The sequence below is a fragment of the Argopecten irradians genome, chromosome 12 (assembly GCF_041381155.1).
Source record: "Argopecten irradians isolate NY chromosome 12, Ai_NY, whole genome shotgun sequence".
Taxonomy (NCBI): domain Eukaryota; kingdom Metazoa; phylum Mollusca; class Bivalvia; order Pectinida; family Pectinidae; genus Argopecten; species Argopecten irradians.
Genome location: NC_091145.1, coordinates 24,613,966 through 24,640,519, shown reverse-complemented (window position 1 = coordinate 24,640,519; position 26,554 = coordinate 24,613,966). Strand labels below are relative to the sequence as shown.

Below are 26,554 nucleotides of genomic sequence, written 5' to 3'. Positions count from 1 at the left end.
TGATGAGATATCATGAAAATAAATTGCAGTGAAAATGTTTCAAATACAGGTAAAACAATATTAAAGAAGTCTTAATCACAAAATTAAAGCGTGAAAAGGTCATTATGTGGGCCGTGGTGGCTGAGTGGTTAAGATGTCCCAACATAATACCACAAGTCCTCCACCTCTGGGTCACGAGTTTGAATCCCATGTGAGGCAGTTGCAAGGTACTGACTGTTAGTTGGTGGTTTTTTCTCCAGGTACTCCTGTTTTCCTCTACCATCTAAACCTGACACGTCTCTAGCTGGCTGTTAATAGGACTTAATATGAATCCTGCACGGCATGGGATGAGTGAAGCTCTATTTGTTTATTTTCTTTTCTATTTCAAGACATAATTTACGAATAAAAAGACGTACTTTAGAGTAGATCTATAGAAGTATATGATATAATAATTGTCTAGCATAATAAAACCCAATTTAAACAGAACTGTGTTCATGTCACAGGCCTGGGGTGAAGCATATGCGAATCCTATGATTTTGCGTCGAATGTTGACATGATGTGACGTCATAATTCCTTGTGCTCATCTACGCTGGGTGGATAATTTGACAGTATTTAATAGCTTTAAAAAAATAATATGTTTAATTACTCCTGTTAATACCTTTGCATTAGTTTGGTGTATTTACTGTGGAGAGTAGTATTGGAGAAATGCTAACAGGTTAAACAGGAAGTATGAAATTATTTTAGCCATCCATGTATGCAGGTCTTTGATCTCAGTATGTACTTTTGCATATAGGGATTGAATGTATTTTTCTAATTTTCATAGCTGCTATGATTAGCAGAAGCTATATACATATCCCGTGGAGATCGTTAGCGCTCCTCGGAAGATATCTAGATAGCTTCTGCTATTCATAGCTGCTATGAAAATTAGAAAAATACATTCAATCCATACATTTACATTAGAATAATTTATGAAAATAAAAATTATTGAAAGGTTATTATATCATATTTAAGATTATGACACCAATATACGACAAGAAACGAGATTAATGGAACAGCTGGATAACAAAGTCATTCCACAATGTCACGATTACAAGCTTCTGCCTTGTGTTTGTCCTTTTTTTTGCAAATGACAAACGATAAACAAGAAATATAGTTAAAGATGCTCCACCGCCGACAGAGCATAAATGATATTCATCATTTGAACAATAATTGGTATTTAATAGTGTAAATAATAGCCTAATTAACACAAAAAAATAATATGAAATAATTTATTTTGCCTTTGGTGCATGCACATTCAGTACTTCATTCCATATAGGATATAGTGGTACGGTATTTTTTCGGGGTGCAATTAATTGTTTTTTATATTTTTAACCTGAAGTAAAATTAAAAGCTCAAACTTTTCAAGAGTGGTAATGGTGTAAAGTAAGTAACTTTTGTAACTGAAGAAAAATACTAAATCGTCTGCTCCTGTTTTTAATAGTAATTTGTCAGCGGTGGAGCATCTTTAAAATAAGATTTGATTGACGTATTATGGTTAACCTTATATGATTCTACATCAAGAAACAACACATAAAAGATTATACATTAAAATATTGTGGGGGACTATTTTTTATTGATATGAAACTGGCGTAATGTTTGAAATCAGATGATCGATGCACAAGAATCATTGTATTCATAGTGTAATTATGGTGTTTTCATAGGCAAATGTTTGTTTTTGTCAGTTGGTTGATTCATATAGTGACGAAACACTTAGAATGTATATATACGTACATGTTACTGGAACAGAGCTTTGAATTTCAACGTGCGAAGCACTTTCCAAAGAGCTTTGCTCTTATAAGTAGTCAAACCAAACCAAGTGAAAACACAAAATTAGGTTGGTTTACAAGAATCTCCATTTGAATTTCGATTACGTAATCAGAGATGAAGGTGGCCATCTTGTGAATGTTTGATAAAAAATGAAAACAAAAGAATAAAAGCTATCTTTTTATGTTTTATGCCTCATACATAAAATTGTTGGGTGTTGGGTATTGTCCATGTTATGACAACTATCTTTGCCTATCCCATGGAACTTAGTATTATATTTTATGTTTACAGCTATGATGGTAGCCATAGACAAGGACACTACTACACACCTAACAATTTCATGTAGGAGGTATAAAAAAGATAGTTTATATTTTTGGTAAAATAATTTTGAGTCAAATACCATACACATTACCAATATGGCAGGCTGCTCTCAATTAACTGACAGTCTATTCACATCATGACTCTTTAATAAAGGTTTACCGATATTTTAGACCAAAAAAGAGTCAGATTGTCTAAACGGAATTACAGTAAAGTAAGTTTCTTAGAAAACAAAATCCCTAGGAAACATAAGTCTGGCTTTTATATAACATTAGGATTTCATCATGACAGACAATATCAAATGTTGAACTCGGTCTACGTCACCAACAAAGACATAGCGCTGCGGCTAAACTGTATAGAACACCTACAGACTTAAACAGTAGCATCAAGTGTGATTCTATTTAAAGTTTATAAGTAGCATTCTGATCACGTCTCTTCTAATGTCTGAGTACTTGATCTGTTGGGGAGAAACTCTGGTCCAGGGAAGTCCAGTGCTGGAGCCTTTCTGGAGAAATCGGATAACAAGAGACTCCCGAGGATGATTAAAGGATGGATTTCATAAACCATAGGCCAGGAAACATGACATAACAGTCCATTATTTATGGAAGAAAGGTGATCTCAGTGTCACCAGAGACTACTGCAATATCCCAATACATAAAACAAATCACCAAAATAATAACTTTATACATTGAAGTTTTTATATGAAAGCTGTTACATTTTAATATCTTATAAAATCCAGCAAAAACCAATTTCAAAAAGTAACCACTCATATATACAAATACAATGACAACATATCAATATACAAGCAATTTTGAAGACTTTGGTAACAAACTCAAGGACATTCCTGTCGCCCTGTGGGTCGATGAGTACCTTGGTTGTGTAACCTTCAAAATACATTAGGGGATAGTTTTCCTAACCATTAAGTAGATGTTTTCTTACTTATAATGGGCTCAATAGACCTTTCAATTTCACCGCTGGACTGCATCATTGGTCAGGGGAGCTAAGAGTCTATTGTCTATGTCAATATCACTTCTGTATCTTGAACATGAATTTCCTTCACGACATCAGCCATGTTTGTTTAACAATCAGTGTGGTAACGTATAGGGCCAAAGGGAACAGATTTAATAGCATTGTCTACCAAAACATTTATCGAAAAATCTAACAAAAAATCTAAAATAGAACAGTGTCCTTTTATGTTTATTGTAGCGAGTTGAGGAAAATCAAGATAAAAAACTAGAACAGTCTGTTAGCATTGAATCTTCTGTGTATCTGACCATATCTGTCCCTAAATAAAATCTGTGTCCGATGGGGAAGGCTTGAAGTATACCAAGGTGGTCAAATATATACAACTCTACATTCTGGTCAAATAGCCAGAGACACTTTAGGTTGGTGAACATACAAGAGAACATGACTTAAATAGATGGTTAACAAAGGAACAGGGAGCTAAGACTATCTGATCAAATACCCCAGGGACTCTAGGTCAGGAATACCCAGAGCAGCAAGATAAAACAACCTGCAGAGAATTACATCAGTTAAATAATGAATATAGGAAAACATAGAGGCACATGGCTATAGCTGGTCAAACACCCAAAGGAACTTTGTAGCTGGTCAAACATCCACAGGAACAAATTTCTAGCTGGTCAAACACCCAAAGGAACAAATCTTTAGCTGGTCAAACACCCAAAGGAACAAATCTCTAGCTGGTCAAACACCCAAAGGAACAAATCTGTAGCTGGTCAAACACCCAAAGGAACAAATCTCTAGCTGGTCAAACACACAAAGGAACAAATCTCTAGCTGGTCAAACACCCAAAGGATCTTTGTAGCTGGTCAAACACCCAAAGGAACAAATCTCTAGCTGGTCAAACACACAAAGGAACAAATCTCTAGCTGGTCAAACACCCAAAGGAACAAATCTCTAGCTGGTCAAACACCAAAGGAACAAATCTCTAGCTGGTCAAACACCCAAAGGAACAAATCTTATCTGTAGCTGGTCAAACACCCAAAGGAACAAATCTGTAGCTGGTCAAACACCCAAAGGAACAAATCTGTAGCTGGTCAAACACCCAAAGGAACAAATCTGTAGCTGGTCAAACACCCAAAGGAACAAATCTGTAGCTGGTCAAACACCCAAAGGAACAAATCTGTAGCTGGTCAAACACCCAAAGGAACAAATCTCTAGCTGGTCAAACACCCAAAGGAACAAATCTCTAGATGGTCAAACACCCAAAGGAACAAATCTCTAGCTGGTCAAATACCCAAAGGAACTTTGTAGCTGGTCAAACACCCAAAGGAACAAATCTCTAGTTGGTCAAACACCTAAAGGAACTTTGTAGCTGATCAAACACCCAAAGGAACAAATCTGTAGCTGGTCAAACACCCAAAGGAACAAATCTGTAGCTGGTCAAACACCCAAAGGAACAAATCTGTAGCTGGTCAAACACCCAAAGGAACAAATCTGTAGCTGGTCAAACACCCAAAGGAACAAATCTGTAGCTGGTCAAACACCCAAAGGAACAAATCTCTAGTTGGTCAAACACCCAAAGGAACAAATCTCTAGCTGGTCAAACACCCAAAGGAACAAATCTCTAGCTGGTCAAACACCCAAAAGGAACAAATCTCTAGCTGGTCAAACACCCAAAGGAACAAATCTCTAGCTGGTCAAACATCCAAAGGAACAAATCTGTAGCTGGTCAAACATCCAAAGGAACAAATCTCTAGCTGGTCAAACACCCAAAGGAACAAATCTCTAGCTGGTGAAATACCCAAAGGAACAAATCTCTAGCTGGTCAAACACCCAAAGGAACTTTGTAGCTGGTCAAACATCCACAGGAACAAATCTCTAGCTGGTCTAACACCCAAAGGAGCTAATCTCTAGCTGGTCAAACACCAAAAGGAACAAATCTCTAGCTGGTCAAACACCAAAAGGAACAAATCTCTAGCTGTTCAAACACCCAAAGGAACAAATCTCTAGCTGGTGAAATACCCAAAAACAATCTCTAACTGGTTTAACACCCAAAGGAACAAATCTCTAGCTGGTCAAACACCCAAAAGGAACAAATCTCTAGCTGGTCAAACACCCAAAGGAACAAATCTCTAGCTGGTCAAACATCCAAAGGAACAAATCTCTAGCTGGTCAAACACCCAAAGGAACAAATCTCTAGCTGGTGAAATACCCAAAGGAACAAATCTCTAGCTGGTCAAACACCCAAAGGAACTTTGTAGCTGGTCAAACATCCACAGGAACAAATCTCTAGCTGGTCTAACACCCAAAGGAGCTAATCTCTAGCTGGTCAAACACCAAAAGGAACAAATCTCTAGCTGGTCAAACACCAAAAGGAACAAATCTCTAGCTGGTCAAACACCCAAAAGAACTAATCTCTACCTGGTTTAACACCCAAAGGAGCTAATCTCTAGCTGGTTAAATACCCAAAGGAACAAAAAGCAGGGAAAAAAAGATTTATATGTCTTTGTGTGGTAAAATATCCATAAAACATGTTATTCTAGCTGGTCAAACATTTTTATTTTTGTACGACCAGAATTGATTCTCATCTTATCTACTTGATGAGTGTCATTGTTGACGTGTCATACTCTCCTGGTCATAAATAACAACTCAGCAGATAAACGGGATCAAACATCAAAACAGACAAGGTTCAGCATCAAAACAGACAAGTTTCTGCCATAAAAAAACATTTTGTGATAGGATTTCTTGTCAACAGAAAACTTTCAATATTTTTGAATTTCATAACAGACATAGAGAGATATCTTTTCTCATATTGTAACACATTTAAACTGAATAGTATAGATGAAGCTGAAAGTCATAGCAAAAGAAATGAATATCTCAACTATCCAGTCATATCTTTTGTCCAAGTTTAAAATTCAAGATTTTATTGAGAAGCTGAGTCAAGATTTTAGCATAATTGCCTTCTGGGTAGCCTTAAAATAATATTTATTTTCCCTTTAGCAATTATATTCACCTTTCCATACATTATATACAAATATAGAACAAAATGCTATGGTCACAAGAAGTCATAAAAAATCAGTAACATTAGTTTATGTGTTTCCTGTTGCCAATGATCAAGTTTCTAAATGAATCCAAGGTAAATGTTTAATGGGCATATGGACGGTGGGATTGATTCACCATTCCCCTTGGTAACCCGAAACTCAAGTACTGGTATAAACTGTCAAATATCTAGTGTCTGACCTTCAGTGGGCTGTTGAATGTGTAATCGCTCAGAAGATATGACAAAGTGTTTTCATTAAAATAATGAGAAAAACAATTAGACACAATTAGACACTGGCACCATCTACAGAGATCAATCAAGTGACTCGGGGCTTCCTCCATCGCCACATAGCGTCATTGTCCAGTACCCATATCCGGTCTGCTACACGGCCCTGTTCATCGATTTTCAATCACCATCGTAGGCTGGGTTACATCGTGAAAGAAAAAAAATAAATGTATCCTGGCTTAAAATGACAGAAAATTTGGTATTATCTCTGGTTTCTACAGTTCCTCAGTGTAGTTTTATTGACACCGTGATAGCCCGGAGACAGAAATTATGTTTTCTTGATCTGAACCCAAGGAATTATATACCAAGGTCACGGTGATAAAGTATCGATCCTTAATTGTGAAATGTGTCCTCCACTTATGTCAGCAACTGAACTATTTCTAAATAATCATATCCTTGACATTGGTACAAACTTGGCTTAATGGTGGTAAAAATGTCCGTGACCTTGACTATTCTGTGATAGAGCTGTGTCTCTGGTTTAGGACAGTTTTAGATATATGTCCCTGATTCTGGCCACTCTGTGATATATGTCCTTGACCTTGACTACTCTGTGATATATATGTCCTTGACCTTGACTTCTCTGTAATATATGTTCTTGACCTTGACTATATTCTGTGTTATATGTCCTTGACCTTTACTACTCTGTGATGTATGTCCTTGACCTAAACACTCTGTAATATACCAGTATTGACCTTGACTACCCTACAATATATGTCCTTGACCTTGGCAAATCTAAGATATGGATGTAGTCTGCATCAGAATGATAAAGTAGCATCTAAATTAATGATACAGACATGGAATAAAAGAGAAGTCACCAGATCCAGAAGAATGACCTCTGACTTGATGAGAAGTAATGACAATTTTCACCTTATCTGTTACTTTGGTAACCATCCCTTTTTGGCATCCAAGATCCTGATTTGTTATGTATAAGAAATTAACTCCAAAAGAGATATCTAATTAAACAATAGTATTGCCATTTATCTGCATGTAATTTCGGCTGACAGGTGTCATCGCCTTGACCTCAGCCGATTACATAGGATATCATCAACCTGTATCGGGGCTCAGTGTCTGCTACGGAATCAATATCACCTGACTTCCTTATCTCAGCCAATCATTTCTCATTTAAATATTTATGGAGAATAGGAATAGACAGCCACCATTTCCTCAAAGTTATAATCTATTTTTCTGGAAAATCGCAAGGAATTCCATCAACTGATCCAATCAATTAGAGATTAATCTAAGTAAAAAAAATCCATGTTTGAATAGTGTGCACTTTCTGATATAAGGAGTGCATCTTAGACCTGGGATCAGAGGGCTCTTTAAGTGGTCTCCAGATGGTAAGTTATACCGACTGCTGTAGCCTTCAATACATCTTTATGGATCTACGTAGATTCAAAATGGCTATTTGAGATGAAAATAGAACATGATAAGAATTTCTGTGGCACATATACAAGTGAACTCTATGATATTGAATAAAAACCCTCAAATAATACAGATTTTGATATAATCAGGGAATAAAGTAAACAGAGGCAAGTAAACATCATTCATTCACTTTCATTTTAAACTAAGGAGAGTATATCAATTTATCAAATTCAAACAAAGTAGCTCTGATATCTCTATATACTTAATACAACTTAGCTTATTAATATACCATTGCATCACTTTAAATAAAACCAGCATTGACTTAAACACAATTCACCATAATGAACTCAAAACCTGTGCATAAAATTATCACAACACTACTTTGAAGTGACCTTTATCCTAAATAGGCCTGACCTGAAACCATGCCAGCAGTGACCTTTAATCTAGATAGACCTGACCTGTAACCATGCCATCAGTGACCTTCACCCTAGATAGACCTGACTTGTAACCTAACAGCAGTGACCTATACCCTAGATAGACCTGACCTGTAACCATGCCATCAGTGATCTTTACCCTAGATAGACCTGACCTGTAACCATGCCATCAGTGATCTTTACCCTAGATAGACCTGACCTGTAACCATGCCATCAGTGACCTTTACCCTAGATAGACCTGACCTGTTACCATGCTTGCAGTGAGTTTTACCCTAAACAGAACTGACCCCTGTAGATATTTCTGCTTGCAGTGACCTTGATATTGACTGAGGCAGTAGTGACCTTTAACCTGGTTAAAACTGGACTTTTACCATATCACCATTTACCCTTAACTTTAATCTTTGTATATGAAACAAACTTTGATGATTCTACCACTGATTATATCATTACTAATTATGATCTATCGTTCATCAAGATTCTGATAATCTTTGATACTGTAAGCCAACTTTCTTTCGCATCCAACTTATTTTTTTTGCGAATTTTGCGATCAAGGTAAATTCGCAAAAGTTTATCTCTGCAAATGAATATTTTCCACATTTTTGCATAATTAGATTAATGAGTTTTTCCATTCATTTTTTATTATGCAAAAATTTCTGTCAAAATAATTGAAATCATGATGATCACTCGTGACCTTTAATGACCTTTACTACAATGACTACTGGTGATCTCTGATGGTCAATGGTAACAGCTGGTGACCTCTTATGACCACTGGTGACCTCAGTTCCTATTGTTATGCTAATTTTAACATGTAAACATGTCACCATATGAATGTGTTGTTTGGTAGATATTTAGATGTGATACTATAATCAGACAATGCAGTCCATTACTGTAAGTGACACCCTAACTAGAGAGAGACAGTGTTGTCAGTGACACATCTAACCATTGTTACAGTTTTAAGGTCCACTGACACATCTACACATTGTACATGTTTTAAGGTCCACCGACACCTCTGAACATTGTACAGTTATAAGGGTCCAACTGACAACATAAACATTGTACAGTTTAATAAGGTCCACTGACACATCTAACATTGTACAGTTATAAGGTCCAACAGACACATCTAACATTGTACAGTTAAAAGGTCCACTGACACATCTAACATTGTACATGTTATAACATGGATCCACTGACACATCTAACATTGTACAGTTATATGGTCCACTGACACATCTAACATTGTACTGTTATAAGGTCCACTGACACATCTAACATTGTATTACAGTTATAAGGTCCACTGACACATCTAACATTGTACAGTTATAAGGTCCACTGACACATCTAACATTGTACAGTTATAAGGTCCACTGACACATCTAACATTGTACAGTTATAAGGTCCACTGACACATCTAACATTGTACAGTTATAAGGTCCACTGACACATCTAACATTGTACATAAGGTCCACTGACACATCTAACATTGTACAGTTATAAGGTCCACTGACACATCTAACATTGTACAGTTATAAGGTCCACTGACACATCTAACATTGTACACCACTGACACATCTAACATTGTACTGTTATAAGGTCCACTGACACATCTAACATTGTACTGTTATAAGGTCCACTGACACATCTAACATTGTACAGTTATAAGGTCCACTGACACATCTAACATTGTACAGTTATACCACTGACACATCTAACATTGTACTGTTATAAGGTCCACTGACACATCTAACATTGTACAGTTATAAGGTCCACTGACACATCTAACATTGTACAGTTATAAGGTCCACTGACACATTAACTAACATTGTACAGTTATAAGGTCCACCGACACATCTAACATTGTACAGTTATAAGGTCCACTGACACATCTAACATTGTACAGTTATAAGGTCCACTGACACATCTAACATTGTACAGTTATAAGGTCCACTGACACATCTAACATTGTACAGTTATAAGGTCCACTGACACATCTAACATTGTACAGTTATAAGGTCCACTGACACATCTAACATTGTACAGTTATAAGGTCCACTGACACATCTAACATTGTACAGTTATAAGGTCCACTGACACATCTAACATTGTACTGTTATAAGGTCCACTGACACATCTAACATTGTACAGTTATAAGGTCCACTGACACATCTAACATTGTACTGTTATAAGGTCCACTGACACATCTAACATTGTACAGTTATAAGGTCCACTGACACATCTAACATTGTACAGTTATAAGGTCCACTGACACATCTAACATTGTACAGTTATAAGGTCCACTGACACATCTAACATTGTACTGTTATAAGGTCCACTGACACATCTAACATTGTACTGTTATAAGGTCCACTGACACATCTAACATTGTACTGTTATAAGGTCCACTGACACATCTAACATTGTACTGTTATAAGGTCCACTGACACATCTAACATTGTACAGTTATAAGGTCCACTGACACATCTAACATTGTACAGTTATAAGGTCCACTGACACATCTAACATTGTACTGTTATAAGGTCCACTGACACATCTAACATTGTACAGTTATAAGGTCCACTGACACATCTAACATTGTACAGTTATAAGGTCCACTGACACATCTAACATTGTACAGTTATAAGGTCCACTGACACATCTAACATTGTACTGTTATAAGGTCCACTGACACATCTAACATTGTACAGTTATAAGGTCCACTGACACATCTAACATTGTACTGTTATAAGGTCCACTGACACATCTAACATTGTACTGTTATAAGGTCCACTGACACATCTAACATTGTACTGTTATAAGGTCCACTGACACATCTAACATTGTACTGTTATAAGGTCCACTGACACATCTAACATTGTACAGTTATAACGGTCCACTGACACATCTAACATTGTAGTTATAGTCATTGACACATCTAACTTAGTTATAAGGTCCACTGACACATCTAACATTGTACAGTTATAAGGTCCACTGACACATCTAACATTGTACTGTTATAAGGTCCACTGACACATCTAACATTGTACAGTTATAAGGTCCACTGACACATCTAACATTGTACAGTTATAAGGTCCACTGACACATCTAACATTGTACAGTTATAAGGTCCACTGACACATCTAACATTGTACAGTTATAAGGTCCACTGACACATCTAACATTGTACAGTTATAAGGTCCACTGACACATCTAACATTGTACAGTTATAAGGTCCACTGACACATCTAACATTGTACAGTTATAAGGTCCACTGACACATCTAACATTGTACAGTTATAAGGTCCACTGACACATCTAACATTGTACAGTTATAAGGTCCACTGACACATCTAACATTGTACAGTTATAAGGTCCACTGACACATCTAACATTGTACAGTTATAAGGTCCACTGACACATCTAACATTGTACAGTTATAAGGTCCACTGACACATCTAACATTGTACTGTTATAAGGTCCACTGACACATCTAACATTGTACAGTTATAAGGTCCACTGACACATCTAACATTGTACAGTTATAAGGTCCACTGACACATCTAACATTGTACTGTTATAAGGTCCACTGACACATCTAACATTGTACTGTTATAAGGTCCACTGACACATCTAACATTGTACTGTTATAAGGTCCACTGACACATCTAACATTGTACAGTTATAAGGTCCACTGACACATCTAACATTGTACTGTTATAAGGTCCACTGACACATCTAACAATTGTACTGTTATAAGGGTCCACTGACACATCTAACATTGTACTGTTATAAGGTCCTGACACATCAACATTGTACACATCACATCTAACATTGTACTGTTATAAGGTCCACTGACACATCTAACATTGTACAGTTAGTAAGGTCCACTGACACATCTAACATTGTACAGTTATAAGGTCCACTGACACATCTAACATTGTACTGTTATAAGGTCCACTGACACATCTAACATTGTACTGTTATAAGGTCCACTGACACATCTAACATTGTACAGTTATAAGGTCCACTGACACATCTAACATTGTACAGTTATAAGGTCCACTGACACATCTAACATTGTACAGTTATAAGGTCCACTGACACATCTAACATTGTACTGTTATAAGGTCCACTGACACATCTAACATTGTACAGTTATAAGGTCCACTGACACATCTAACATTGTACAGTTATAAGGTCCACTGACACATCTAACATTGTACAGTTATAAGGTCCACTGACACATCTAACATTGTACTGTTATAAGGTCCACTGACACATCTAACATTGTACTGTTATAAGGTCCACTGACACATCTAACATTGTACAGTTATAAGGTCCACTGACACATCTAACATTGTACTGTTATAAGGTCCACTGACACATCTAACATTGTACTGTTATAAGGTCCACTGACACATCTAACATTGTACTGTTATAAGGTCCACTGACACATCTAACATTGTACTGTTATAAGGTCCACTGACACATCTAACATTGTACTGTTTATAAGGTCCACTGACACATCTAACATTGTACTGTTATAAGTCCACTGACACATCTAACATTGTACAGTTATAAGGTCCACTGACACATCTAACATTGTACAGTTATAAGGTCCACTGACACATCTAACATTGTACAGTTATAAGGTCCACTGACACATCTAACATTGTACAGTTATAAGGTCCACTGACACATCTAACATTGTACAGTTATAAGGTCCACTGACACATCTAACATTGTACAGTTATAAGGTCCACTGACACATCTAACATTGTACAGTTATAAGGTCCACTGACACATCTAACATTGTACAGTTATAAGGTCCACTGACACATCTAACATTGTACTGTTATAAGGTCCACTGACACATCTAACATTGTACAGTTATAAGGTCCACTGACACATCTAACATTGTACAGTTATAAGGTCCACTGACACATCTAACATTGTACAGTTATAAGGTCCACTGACACATCTAACATTGTACAGTTATAAGGTCCACTGACACATCTAACATTGTACTGTTATAAGGTCCACTGACACATCTAACATTGTACTGTTATAAGGTCCACTGACACATCTAACATTGTACAGTTATAAGGTCCACTGACACATCTAACATTGTACAGTTATAAGGTCCACTGACACATCTAACATTGTACAGTTATAAGGTCCACTGACACATCTAACATTGTACAGTTATAAGGTCCACTGACACATCTAACATTGTACAGTTATAAGGTCCACTGACACATCTAACATTGTACTTATTTAAGGTCCAGTGACACATCTAACATTGTACAGTTATAAGGTCCACTGACACATCTAACATTGTACAGTTATAAGGTCCACTGACACATCTAACATTGTACAGTTATAAGGTCCACTGACACATCTAACATTGTACAGTTATAAGGTCCACTGACACATCTAACATTGTACAGTTATAAGGTCCACTGACACATCTAACATTGTACAGTTATATAAGGTCCACTGACACATCTAACATTGTACAGTTATAAGGTCCACTGACACATCTAACATTGTACTGTTATAAGGTCCACTGACACATCTAACATTGTACTGTTATAAGGTCCACTGACACATCTAACATTGTACAGTTATAAGGTCCACTGACACATCTAACATTGTACAGTTATAAGGTCACACTTGACACATCTAACATTGTACTGTTATTAAGGTCCACTGACACATCTAACATTGTACTGTTATAAGGTCCACTGACACATCTAACATTGTACAGTTTATAAGGTCCACTGACACATCTAACATTGTACAGTTATAAGGTCCACTGACACATCTAACATTGTACAGTGTTATAAGGTCCACTGACACATCTAACATTGTACAGTTATAAGGTCCACTGACACATCTAACATTGTACAGTTATAAGGTCCACTGACACATCTAACATTGTACTGTTATAAGGTCCACTGACACATCTAACATTGTTACAGTTATAAGGTCCACTGACACATCTAACATTGTACATGTTATAAGGTCCACTGACACATGTAACATCTAAACAATCTAACATTGTACAGTTATAAGGTCCACTGACACATCTAACATTGTACTGTTATAAGGTCCACTGACACATCTAACATTGTACTGTTATAAGGTCCACTGACACATCTAACATTGTACAGTTATAAGGTCCACTGACACATCTAACATTGTACTGTTATAAGGTCCACTGACACATCTAACATTGTACTGTTATAAGGTCCACTGACACATCTAACATTGTACAGTTTATAAGGTCACTGACACATCTAACATTGTACAGTTATAAGGTCCACTGACACATCTAACATTGTACAGTTATAAGGTCCACTGACACATCTAACATTGTACTGTTATAAGGTCCACTGACACATCTAACATTGTACTGTTTATAAGGTCCACTGACACATCTAACATTGTACTGTTATAAGGTCCACTGACACATCTAACATTGTACTGTTATAAGGTCCACTGACACATCTAACATTGACACATAAGGTCCACTGAACATCTAACATTGTACAGTTTATAAGGTCCACTGACACATCTAACATGTACAGTTATAAGGTCCCACTGTCACATCTAACATTGTACAGTTATAAGGTCCACTGACACATCTAACATTGTACTGATTTAAAAAGGTCAGTGTTGACATCTGTTTGTACTTTTTTTGATCTCACCACATATTGCATTTCTACAGTGTTTACACACAGGAAAGAAATCTCTAATTGTCACATATTTTCTGGACAGGTAAGCCCTTACATGCAGGAGAGAAATCTCTAATTGTCACATATTTGTGGAGAGGAAGCCCTTACATGTAGGAGAGAAATCTCTAATTGTCACATATTTGTGGAGAGGAAGCCCTTACACATAGGAGAGAAATCTCTAATTGTCACATATTTGTGGAGAGGAAGCCCTTACAAATAGGAGAGAGAAATCTCTAATTGTCACATATTTGTGGAGAGGAAGCCCTTACAAAATAGGAGAGAAAAATCTCTAATTTGTCACATATTTGTGGAGAGGAAGCCCTTACAAATAGGAGAGAAATCTCTAATTGTCACATATTTGTGGAGAGGAAGCCCTTACAAATAGGAGAGAAATCTCTAATTGTCCACATATTTGTGGAGAGGAAGCCCTTACATGCAGGAGAGAAATCTCTAAATTGTCACATATTTGTGGAGAGGAAGCACTTACACTTAGGAGAGAAATCTCTAATTGTCACATATTTGTGGAGAGGAAGCCCTTACACATAGGAGAGAAATTCTCTAATTTGTCACATATTTTGTGGAGAGGAAGCCCTTACACAATAGGAGAGAAATCTCTAATTGTCACATATTTGTGGAGAGGAAGTCCTTACAAATAGGAGAGAAATCTCCTAATTGTCACATATTTGTGGAGAGGAAGCCCTTACAAATAGGAGAGAAATCTCTAATTGTCACATATTTGTGGGAGAGGAAGCCCTTACACATAGGAGAGAAATCTCTAATTGTCACATATTTGTGGAGAGGAAGCCCTTACACATAGGAGAGAAATCTCTAATTATTTGTGAACATATTTGTGGAGAGGAGCCCTTACATATAGGAGAGAAATCTCTAATTGTCACATATTTGTGGAGAGGAAGCCCTTACACATAGGAGAGAAATCTCTAATTGTCACATATTTGTGGAAAGGAAGCCCTTACACATAGGAGAGAAATCTCTAATTGTCACATATTTGTGGAGAGGAAGCCCTTACACATAGGAGAGAAATCTCTAATTGTCACATATTTGTGGAGAGGAAAGCCCTTACACATAGGAGAGAAATCTCTAATTGTCACATATTTGTGGAGAGGAAGCCCATACATATAGGAGAGAAATCTCTAATTGTCACATATTTGTGGAGAGGAAGCCCTTACACATAGGAGAGAAATCTCTAATTGTCACATATTTGTGGAGAGGAACCCCTTACATATAGGAGAGAAATCTCTAATTGTCACATATTTGTGGAGAGGAAGCCCTTACACATAGGAGAGAAATCTCTAATTGTCACATATTTGTGGAGAGGAAGCCCTTACACATAGGAGAGAAATCTCTAATTGTCACATATTTGTGGAGAGGAAGCCCTTACACATAGGAGAGAAATCTCTAATTGTCACATATTTGTGGAGAGGAAGCCCTTACACAAAGGAGAGAAATCTCTAATTGTCACATATTTGTGGAGAGGAAGCCCTTACATATAGGAGAGAAATCTCTAATTGTCACATATTTGTGGAGAGGAAGCCCTTACATGTAGGAGAGAAATCTCTAATTGTCACATATTTGTGGAGAGGAAGCCCTTACACATAGGAGAGAAATCTCTAATTGTCACATATTTGTGGAGAGGAAGCCCTTACACATAGGAGAGAAATCTCTAATTGTCACATATTTGTGGAGAGGAAGCCCTTACACATAGGAGAGAAATCTCTCATATTTGTGGAGAGGAAGCCCTTACACAAAGGAGAGAAATCTCTAAATGTGACATAATTTTGGAGAGGAACCCCTTACATATAGGAGAGAAATCTCTAATTGTCACATATTTGTGGAAAGGAAGTCCTTACACATAGGAAAGAAATCTCTAATTGTCACATATTTGTGGAGAGGAAGCCCTAAGATCTGTAACACTTTAGGTGATTAAACTGAGAGTTGTAACAAGTAAAGTGACAGAAAAGATGTATTTGCATATTTAGCACAAGCATCAGCCATGTTTTACTATTACAAATTTCAACAATTAAGGATTGACAAATAGATGTGATAATCCTGACAATGTTGGACGAGGAACTCGCTGACAGTAACAACGTTTCAGTTTGATGTAAAGCTCTTCAATCACGAGATATTGCAGTAAAACTATTGAAAGATGGAATATAAAATTCCATTTCTAGCAGGGCCCCACACAAAAACTCTCTAGTTGACTGAGTGGTAATAGTGAGGACCATTACTTAAATGGAAACCCAGCTGGTTTTAACCACGACAATTCATTCCACAGGATTCTACTCACTTTCATTTACAACAATTACATGTTTTTAACCTCTGACCTATTTAAACTGTTCCTAAACCATGCAGTTCTAATGGAAGTAAACATCGCAGTGTCATGTTCAGAGAGCAATAAAATGTGTTCCCTTGTTTTTGAATGATTCCCAAATCTAATAAAGGAATTGCCATTAAATATCTTGATATTTCAGAGTCAAATAATCTAAATTCAAATATATGATAAATATGAGAGAGTATGAGAAATAAAGTATAAAATTTGTTACATAAAATATTTCATTAATCTCTGCTGACTGTACGATATTCATGATTTACATTAGATGAATTGATGACCCTAGAATGTGTTGTATATTTTCAGCTATAACAAACAGCTTACCTTATCATTGTCATCATATTTGTGGGCGAAATATGTCCTCACTTGTGGGCGAGATACTGTCATATGTGTGGGCGAGATATCGCCACATCATGGCATTCTACAGATCTCACTGCACTCTAAGACCAGTCTGGAAAAAAAAAAAAAAAATCATACAGATAGAATTTACAGTTCAATACATAAAAACATCTTTTAAAGATTAATCAATACAATCTTGAAGAAAACAGAGTATGACCTGCCTTAGCGACTACATCTTTATATCTAAGATGACCTGGTTAATGAGACCAATTTCTCTAGATCCAAAAAGACCAATGTTAACACAATACAACCTGTGTATCAAAACAAAGACCAGCTAGCTATATATAAGGACAAGTGTTCCTACTTCATCCTTCAGATCAAGAGTATTGTAAGACAAGACAAAGGAAAAACAGTTGATCTCAGGCATCTTGACTTTATCAGTTTGTTACACGTACGTTTACAGAAGACAGTCATCATCTGATATTGTCGATCAATGTTTAAAACATTCTGCTGAGCTTTGCATCGGGGCTCGTTGTTTAAATCACTTGATTTCTGAACTTTTCAATTCTTATTTGCTTCAAAACCTGTTGTTACGTCTTCACTCAAATAAATAAATAAGTAAACAAGAGGAGATCTTACAAAATTAGCATTACAAAAATTATTTCACCTTGATTTGAAAACTGTCGTTAAAATGTGATTAGCCTAATTCCCTTATTAATTACAGAACTACAAGGCCTTGACCTTTTTATAAGTATACCAATTGATCTATCACCAGGAGCTGAGGTAGACATGCCTCATGCTCATAAATACACATGTACCAATTCTATAACATAGAAAATGTTTATTCACAATACAAAATGCGAAGTTACATGTGGTACCGTATGCTTGATTGACAGCTGGCGATCTATTAATAGTTGAGGTCAAGGTTACATTCCATGTCGTCCACTGCGTGAGTGGAACCAAATGAAACTTTTAAGTGACATCCCGTCAATAAGAGGAAAAGACCATTCTTTGATCCCCCTGATACATCAAACCAGCCCTAATACTTAAATGACAGTATTTGTCATCTTAATGTTATCATCAAAAGAAACACATCATCTTTTTAATGAAATGTTAAAATTCAAAAGAAATAAAAAATCAAAGACTACCGTATTTTCCGGATACAATGAGGTCATGCTGAATTTCATAACATCAACCAATCAGAAATCTAGTCATATGGGTTTAGGTTTATTTTGTTAAACATTTTATTTATTGTCAAGGTCATCTAAGGACAGGCCAGGTTTAAGAGATGGAGAAAAGCCAGAGCACCCTGAGTAAAACTACTAACCTACAATCAGTATAATTTTTTGAGCTAACGTAGAGGGCCATACATGCTGATACCAATGTTGGGACATCTTGTCCACTAGGGAACTGAGGCCAGTCATGTCACTTAATACGTCTATGACTCTTTCAAATTAAATACAGTCAAAGTTGTCTATAAAGGTTACACAAGGGACCAAGTGAAAATGGTCGTGTAGCCAAGTACTCTTTATACACAGGGCAAATTATGTTGATGCTGACCCTGAGAAGATGGTCGTATTAAGCAGGTGGTCTTTATTCAGAGTTGTTTCCTAAGGCTGTTTGTTTGATGTTACCAAAAACGCATTCTCAACCTACCATTATTTATTTCTTAATTTCCTCCAAATTTTAATTTCTCAAGGCATCAAAAACTTCAGTCAAACACGACTTACATACAACTTGTCAAAAGTTTTTGATTGAACAAGTCTGTCCTTTACACAAGTTTTGTTATGATGTAAAGGGTAGGTTGATGGTATAATGTTTTTTTTTATAATCATCTAATCATAGAGGGTAGCATCATTCCTAAGGGGCAGAAGTCACGTAATGATAACAACTGATATAAAGTTACAAAAGATTCATCTCCGGTTACGATGAAGTTATTACACGAGATGGCTTCAGAGGTTGCTGTACCTACAAGCTGTTTATGTAGACATATTGTTGCCATGACAATTGTCTAGACAACCCTTATTTGTTTAGTTTTGGTCTAGCGCTATTTAATGTTTCTTCAAAGTGTCAATATTGTAGGTCTTTATCGGCATTCTATTTTTGTTTCATATGTTCACAGATGAAGACAAAAGAATTTAGAATTGCTCCGAGGTAGAAATCAGTGTTGTCCCAACCAGTGTAATGATAGAGCTTCAGAGCCAGGTGTCCTCCGTAGATATGACCGTACATTATAGGGATAGAATTCCCAGACAGCACCATCCCCTTTTGTCCTGAATGACCCCACCAACAAACAATCAAACCCTCTCACATCCATGTCACAAAAACCAACCTATCTCACAGACATACCAAAATATTTATCCTGGCAAATAGATTTCTGGATTAATTGCTGCCTCAAAATGGAATCTGCAGACAAGGGACAAAGGGAAGAGAGAACCTATAGATGAAATGTTTATAAAGTCCTTTCACTCTTTCATAGGAAATGATTATATAACTTAAATTGTCAAAATCCAAGATGACTCCCTGTAATAGCATGTCGCTCTCAGATTATTCAGATTCTGTAACATACAGGTATACTAGGTTACTGTATAGTGCTTTGACTTCGCGGGCCACATATTTCCCAGTTTCGTCAACAGAAAGATGATTGTGGGAGAGTATTTTCGTGCGATACAATAATTCCTCTATATGTAATATCGGCACTTTATATAACAGTAGTGAAATTAGAAATATTTCACAGATGTTTTGATTATTAAGATTTCAGAAAAAATGCAAATATCTGTAAATTACCCCCTGCTCTACAGAACTCAATTTTCTTACAGAAATCCTTTTGTAAAAAACAACCAAATGAAATACAGTCTCTAAGCAGCTATATCTGTCAACTGCTCCAGACTAAGGGCCAGGGACTATTCAAAACCTTTTATTAATATATGATTTAATATTGATTTAGTACTTACTGTGAGCATCTTAATAAGCCATGACATCATTTCATACTTGCTTTTGTAAGGTCACTGTTATCAGAATCACACAGTGAGATGACCTTAGGTGTTAGCCAATCATGGTGTGACCTTTGGTGTTAGCCAATCATGATGTAACCTTTGGTGTTAGCCAATTATGGTGTGACCTTTGGTGTTAGCCAATTAGGATATGTGACCTTTGGTGTTAGCTAATCAGAATGTGTGACCTTTGGTGTTAGCCAATTATGGTGTGACCTTTGGTGTTAGCCAATTATGGTGTGACCTTTGGTGTTAGCCAATTATGGTGTGACCTTTGGTGTTAGCCAATTATGGTGTGACCTTTGGTGTTAGCCAATTATGGTGTGACCTTTGGTGTTAGCCTATCAGGGTGTGACCTTTGGTGTTAGCCTATCATCGTGTGACCTTTGGTGTTAGCCTATCATCGTGTGACCTTTGGTGTTAGCCAATTATGGTGTGACCTTTGGTGTTAGACAATTATGGCGTGACCTTTGGTGTTAGACAATTATGGTGTGACCTTTGGTGTTAGACAATTATGGCGTGACCTTTGGTGTTAGCCAATTATGGTGTGCCATTTGGTGTTAGTCAATCATGGTGTAACCTTTGTTATAAGTCAATCATGATTTGACCTTTGGTGTTAGACAATTATGGTGTGACCTTTGGTGTTAGCCAATTATGGTGTGACCTTTGGTGTTAGACAATTATGGCGTGACCTTTGGTGTTAGCCAATCATGGTGTGACCTTTGGTGTTAGCCTATCATGGTGTGACCTTTGGTGTTAGCCAATTATGGTGTGACCTTTGGTGTTAGACAATTATGGCATGACCTTTGGTGTTAGACAATCATGGTGTGACCTTTGGTGTTAGCCAATCAGGGTGTGACCTTTGGTGTAGGCCAATCAGGGTGTGACCTTTGGTGTTAGCCTATCAGGGTGTGACCTTTGGTGTTAGCCTATCATGGTGTGACCTTTGGTGTTAGCCAATCATGGTGTGACCTTTGGTGTTAGCCAATCAGGGTGTGACCTTTGGTGTTAGCCAATCAGGGTGTGACCTTTGGTGTTAGCCTATCAGGGTGTGACCTTTGGTGTTAGCCTATCATCGTGTGACCTTTGGTGTTAGCCTATCATGGTGTGACAATTGATTTTAACCAATTAGTATGTGACCTTTGAAAGTTTTCGTGTGATGATCATCATCTATAAGAATTTCATTGACAACAAGGAGCCGCAAAGCTTGGCATTATCCCCCGCGCCCAGTTGTATTTTTTAATAAATTTCCATGGTAACAGAAAAAGTATTGAAAATGGAAGGTTCCCATTAGAAAAAGGCACAACTAGAGCACTAGCCTAACATGTACAGAAAGTTTCGTGTAGCCAAATTGAACGGTTTTTGAGTTATAGCCCGGAATAGAAAGGAAACTTTAATAATATGGTACTTTTGAATAAGTTTCCATGGTAACAGAAAAAGTATCGAAAATGAAAGGTTCCCATTAGCAAAAGGCACAACTAGAGCACTAGCCTAACATGTACAGAATGTTTCGTGTAGCCAAGTTGAACGGTTTTCGAGTTATAGCCCGGAATAGAAAGGAAACTTTAATAATATGGTATTTTTTAATAAGTTTCCATGGTAACAGAAAAAGTATTGAAAATGGAAGGTTCCATTAGAAAAAGGCACAACTAGAGCACTAGCCTAACATGTACAGAAATTTTCGTGTAGCCAAGTTGAACGGTTTTCGAGTTATAGCCCGGAATAGAAAGGAAACTTAATAATATGGTATTTTTGAATAAGTTTCCATGGTAACAGAAAAAGTATCGAAAATGAAAGGTTCCCATTCGCAAAAGGCACAACTAGAGCACTAGCCTAACATGTACAGAAAGTTTCGTGTAGCCAAGTTGAATGGTTTAGGAGTTATAGCCCGGAAACGATACTCGGACGGACGGACGACGGACGGACGGACGGACACGGACGGACGCACGCACGGACAGAGCCCAAATCAATATCCCCCGCAAACGCGTTTCGCGGGGGATAAAAATGTTGAGGTATACTAAGATGCAATAGCATTAAAATCGAAGCATTTTGGTCATCTGTGCCATAAGAGCCAATAATTTTGTTCATTTGTTTACTATTATGAATGTCTGAAAGAATTTATAAATCTAAACACGACCACATTTTATAGATTTTCATCACTAAAGAAAACAGCTAGTATGTACATAATGAAATTTTAACTGAAGCTATTCCAAGAATACAACTCATCGGTCAGTAGGTAATAATTGGGAATGCCTCAAATTGACTATATTGATATACATTCAGATGTTCAGGTAATGATCAAACCATTCTTACACAGTTGATCTGTTTTATGAAAAACAAGGACATAGTCATTCAGATCCCCCGCCAATGGAGATATCAAAGCTGAAGTAAGTTTGATTGTGGAGACTTATGTGTATGAAAAAAACCAGGAAAAAGGAAGTTGAGCTAAAGAAAGATGGAGTATAATTCAAGTAGAGCGGGGCTGCAATTGTTGAATCAGGTATACAGCCTTGACATTTATATTAGACTATATACACAAAGATGGGTGGAGTTTTGCAAAGTAATATTTACCATTTACCATGATATTTTCAGCAATGTTTCTATGGTTACAGAAAAAAGCACAAAAAGTGAAAACCTAAAAATAGCAAAAGGCACTACTAGACCATAAGAACAATGTGTTTATGAAGTTTCATGGAAATATCTCTGCTAGTTTTAGAGTTGTGCTCCGGAAACGATTCTTACACAAAAATCTGCCATTTTCAGCAATGTTTCCATGGTTACAGAAAAAAGTACAAAAAGTGAAAACCTTAAAATAGCAAAATGCACTACTAGACCCTAAGACTAATGTGCCTATGGAGTACCGTGCATATATCTCAACTGGTTTTCCAGTTATGCTGCGGAAACGAACCTGGTACAAAAATATGATATTTTCAGCAATATTTCCATGGTTACGAAAAAAATGCAAAAAATGAAAACCTAAAAATAGCAAAAGGCACTACTAGACCATAAGACCAATGTGTGTATGAAGTTTCATGGAAATATCTCTACTGGTTTTAGAGTTATGCTCCGGAAACCATTCGTACGGACGGACGTACAGACGGACGGACAGACGGACGGACTGAACTCATTTGTATATCCCCCGCCAACTTCGTTGGGCGGGGGATAATAACCTTCTCACACTAGAATTCAATGTCAGATTTTAGACATTCTATCAAAAGCAGTTTCGAGAGGTCATAGACGACCTGGTGATTTAAATATATTGCAATATATGTGTTTGCCAAGTCAATAATACCCAAAGGTAGATTTCACAGTAAGTTAAGAACCTCAGGGAGAAAAAAAAAACTCTGAGCAGAAGAATAGAATTGTGAAAGCATCATTAGAAGATATTCATGGCCGTGAATTCCACCGTCATAACTACATAATTGTTGTGCAGAATAACCTAAAATTGCGTTCTATAGCTCACTCTGGAATCCGCCTTATTTCAATTAATCCAGCCGCCTTGCCATAACAATGCATGTTCTTACATGGTAAGCTCTGTCATGGTAACGTCCATATATCTTATCAACATACGATTCAATGTAGCGACTATAGGCTCGGGATACAGACATTGCCATAGGCGCTATATATATATATATATAAACTGGTAGTCCAAGACCAACTATTACGAATTTGTCTTTAATTCTGTTTTTTTTTTTTTTTTTTTTTAATTGTACATCATGTTCCATATTAAATGAACTGTCTTATTGTAGCGTTATCTATCACCAGTAAAAATTCACTCTTTAATCTACATACAAAACCTATACCTTAAAAACACTTTTGTTTCATTAATTCATGTTGCCAAGGTATTGCAGGAATGGTTATCAGCTTTGAAGTTGGGAAAAAAGGGTCATCGATTAAAACTTTGGGGGAAATAAACAGAAGTTAGAGATACATGAATTAAAACCATCTTGACCATGAATTAAAACCATCTTGACCCTATTAACAAGAGTATGATTAGTGTGCAGCCAGGGGTTTGAAACCACAACCAGGAAATACTGGTCCGCTGCTTTACCCAATGAGCTACCGTTAAATAACAATCACCTCTAGTGCAAAGCTAAATGGCCATCATATCACTATGAAATGTGTTAAAATTTAACAGCCAAATCAGCAAGTTGATGGCTTTACTTCATTAGAATTCAAAATGACAGCAGAATATATTTCAGTTTTAGTACAGGTGCACTTGTTCAAAATGGTGTTTGGGTTTTTCGGATGTACAGTGGTAATGTACTAGCCTTTCAATGAGAAGGTCAAGGTTCGATTCCCCAGTCGGACATGTACAGGTCAAGGTGACTTACCAATCACGTGGGCTTTATCTTGGTAATACAGTATCCTCCCACATGACGGCCCCTTTTGGCTTTCATGCATTTGCATCCAATAAAACTGAGCAATTATATATGGTGTTGATATAATTTATTTGTCTCACAAATGTTGCAATATTTTTTTTCAGAAAGGTACAATTTATTTCCCAGTACGGTAATAATTCAGTATATCAAATAGCTTTGTGCATATAACTAGCATTACCAGAGATCTAATTTCCCTATTAAACAACAATAAATCTTATATTTGTCAAATGGAAATAAAAGCATTTCACAACATAGATGATAAATGATATGGCATACAAACAAAATTAGGGAAAATGTTGAAACTCAATTTAAAACATGAAACACAAAGAATTAATTTCCAAAGAGTTTGCAATTTATACCATCCATTAACATGTAGTTTTACAGATGAAATATCAGATGCCTTTATTGCAAGATTATAGATTATCCTTTTAATAATAGTTTTTGAAAGGATATGAATTGATTTTAAAAGCTTAGTTCATGCAATATGTATCTAATAGAGGATTTATTCAGAAATAAACTTTAAAGTTTATAAAATTATATGCATAAATAATAGTATTTTGTATGGTAAGACCTGAAGTATTTGTTGTGACACCCTCCCCTGGGGTTCTTGTATGCTTACCCTCTACCTCCCAGCCCCCCACTATCCCCCTCCCTCCCCCATCCCTTCTGTACTGATCAACCCTCTTTGTCACCCACCTACATAACCACAAACTTGAACCTAAGTTCTGCAATGACAAGAACACTTCACATCTCAAGTGCCAAATGTTATCCTGAAATTTGGAACTGATTGACGTCATAAAGATTTGTATAAATGGGTAAATCTGATTTCAATATCTAACCAAAGAATATTGGTAAAGAATATCATTTCAAAGTATTTCTTAAAAACAAATTGCTGGCAGGGGCCTACTTAATTCTCTCAACACTATCGTAACCCATGCTGCCATGATACCTGGGTAAAGGTCACGAAGGTCGTATCTGACCTGGCTTTTAGAAGGAGATAGCCGTATCTAGATAGACTTTGAAGTAGTAATTCTAATGACAGGTTCAGGTAGTACTCTAAACTTCAGAATCGTAAACTTCCTGGATAATGTCTATCATCTTGTAGACTTCCGTAACATACTTATTCACTGGTGTCAACAGGCTCCAATATCACATCAAAACGTTTTATATCCTTTTCATGAGTTTGAAAAGAAAATTATGATTGCTTTGATTTGATTAGTTTAGCTAGTTTCAGTTTTGAACTGAGCAGTTATTTTCCATTTTTGCAATACATGTAGTAGACTTATTTAAACTACCTTGGTACGCTGGTGTCAACAGGCTCCTATATCACATCAGATGATTTTATAACCTTGTTACGATTATAAAGAGAAAATTATGATTGTTTTCATTTGATTAGTTTACCTTCCTAGTCATAAGCAGGGTTATTAAGTACATGCAAGGTTTACAAGGAAGGTAGGTACATAAAGCATAGTACCAATAGTATCCAGAGAAAAACCACCGACCAGTACTTGGCAACTGCCCCATGTGTGATTTGCACTCATGGCCCAGAGGTGGAGGTCTTGTGGTAATATGTCT

At 36.7% G+C, this 26,554-nt stretch overlaps 1 protein-coding gene and 1 long non-coding RNA gene across 4 annotated transcripts in view; both read right to left on the bottom strand.

The window, feature by feature from the left end:
* LOC138336414 (protein MON2 homolog) overlaps window positions 1–26,554 on the bottom strand; it is a 576,914-nt gene that overhangs the window by 73,430 nt on the left and 476,930 nt on the right. The gene's annotated exons all lie outside the window — the stretch shown is intronic.
* LOC138336418 (uncharacterized) overlaps window positions 1–26,554 on the bottom strand; it is a 63,589-nt gene that overhangs the window by 28,745 nt on the left and 8,290 nt on the right. The window contains exon 2 of the long non-coding RNA XR_011210423.1: window positions 17,590–17,716. This is a non-coding gene — a long non-coding RNA (uncharacterized lncRNA). The remainder of the gene's footprint in view (window positions 1–17,589; window positions 17,717–26,554) is intronic.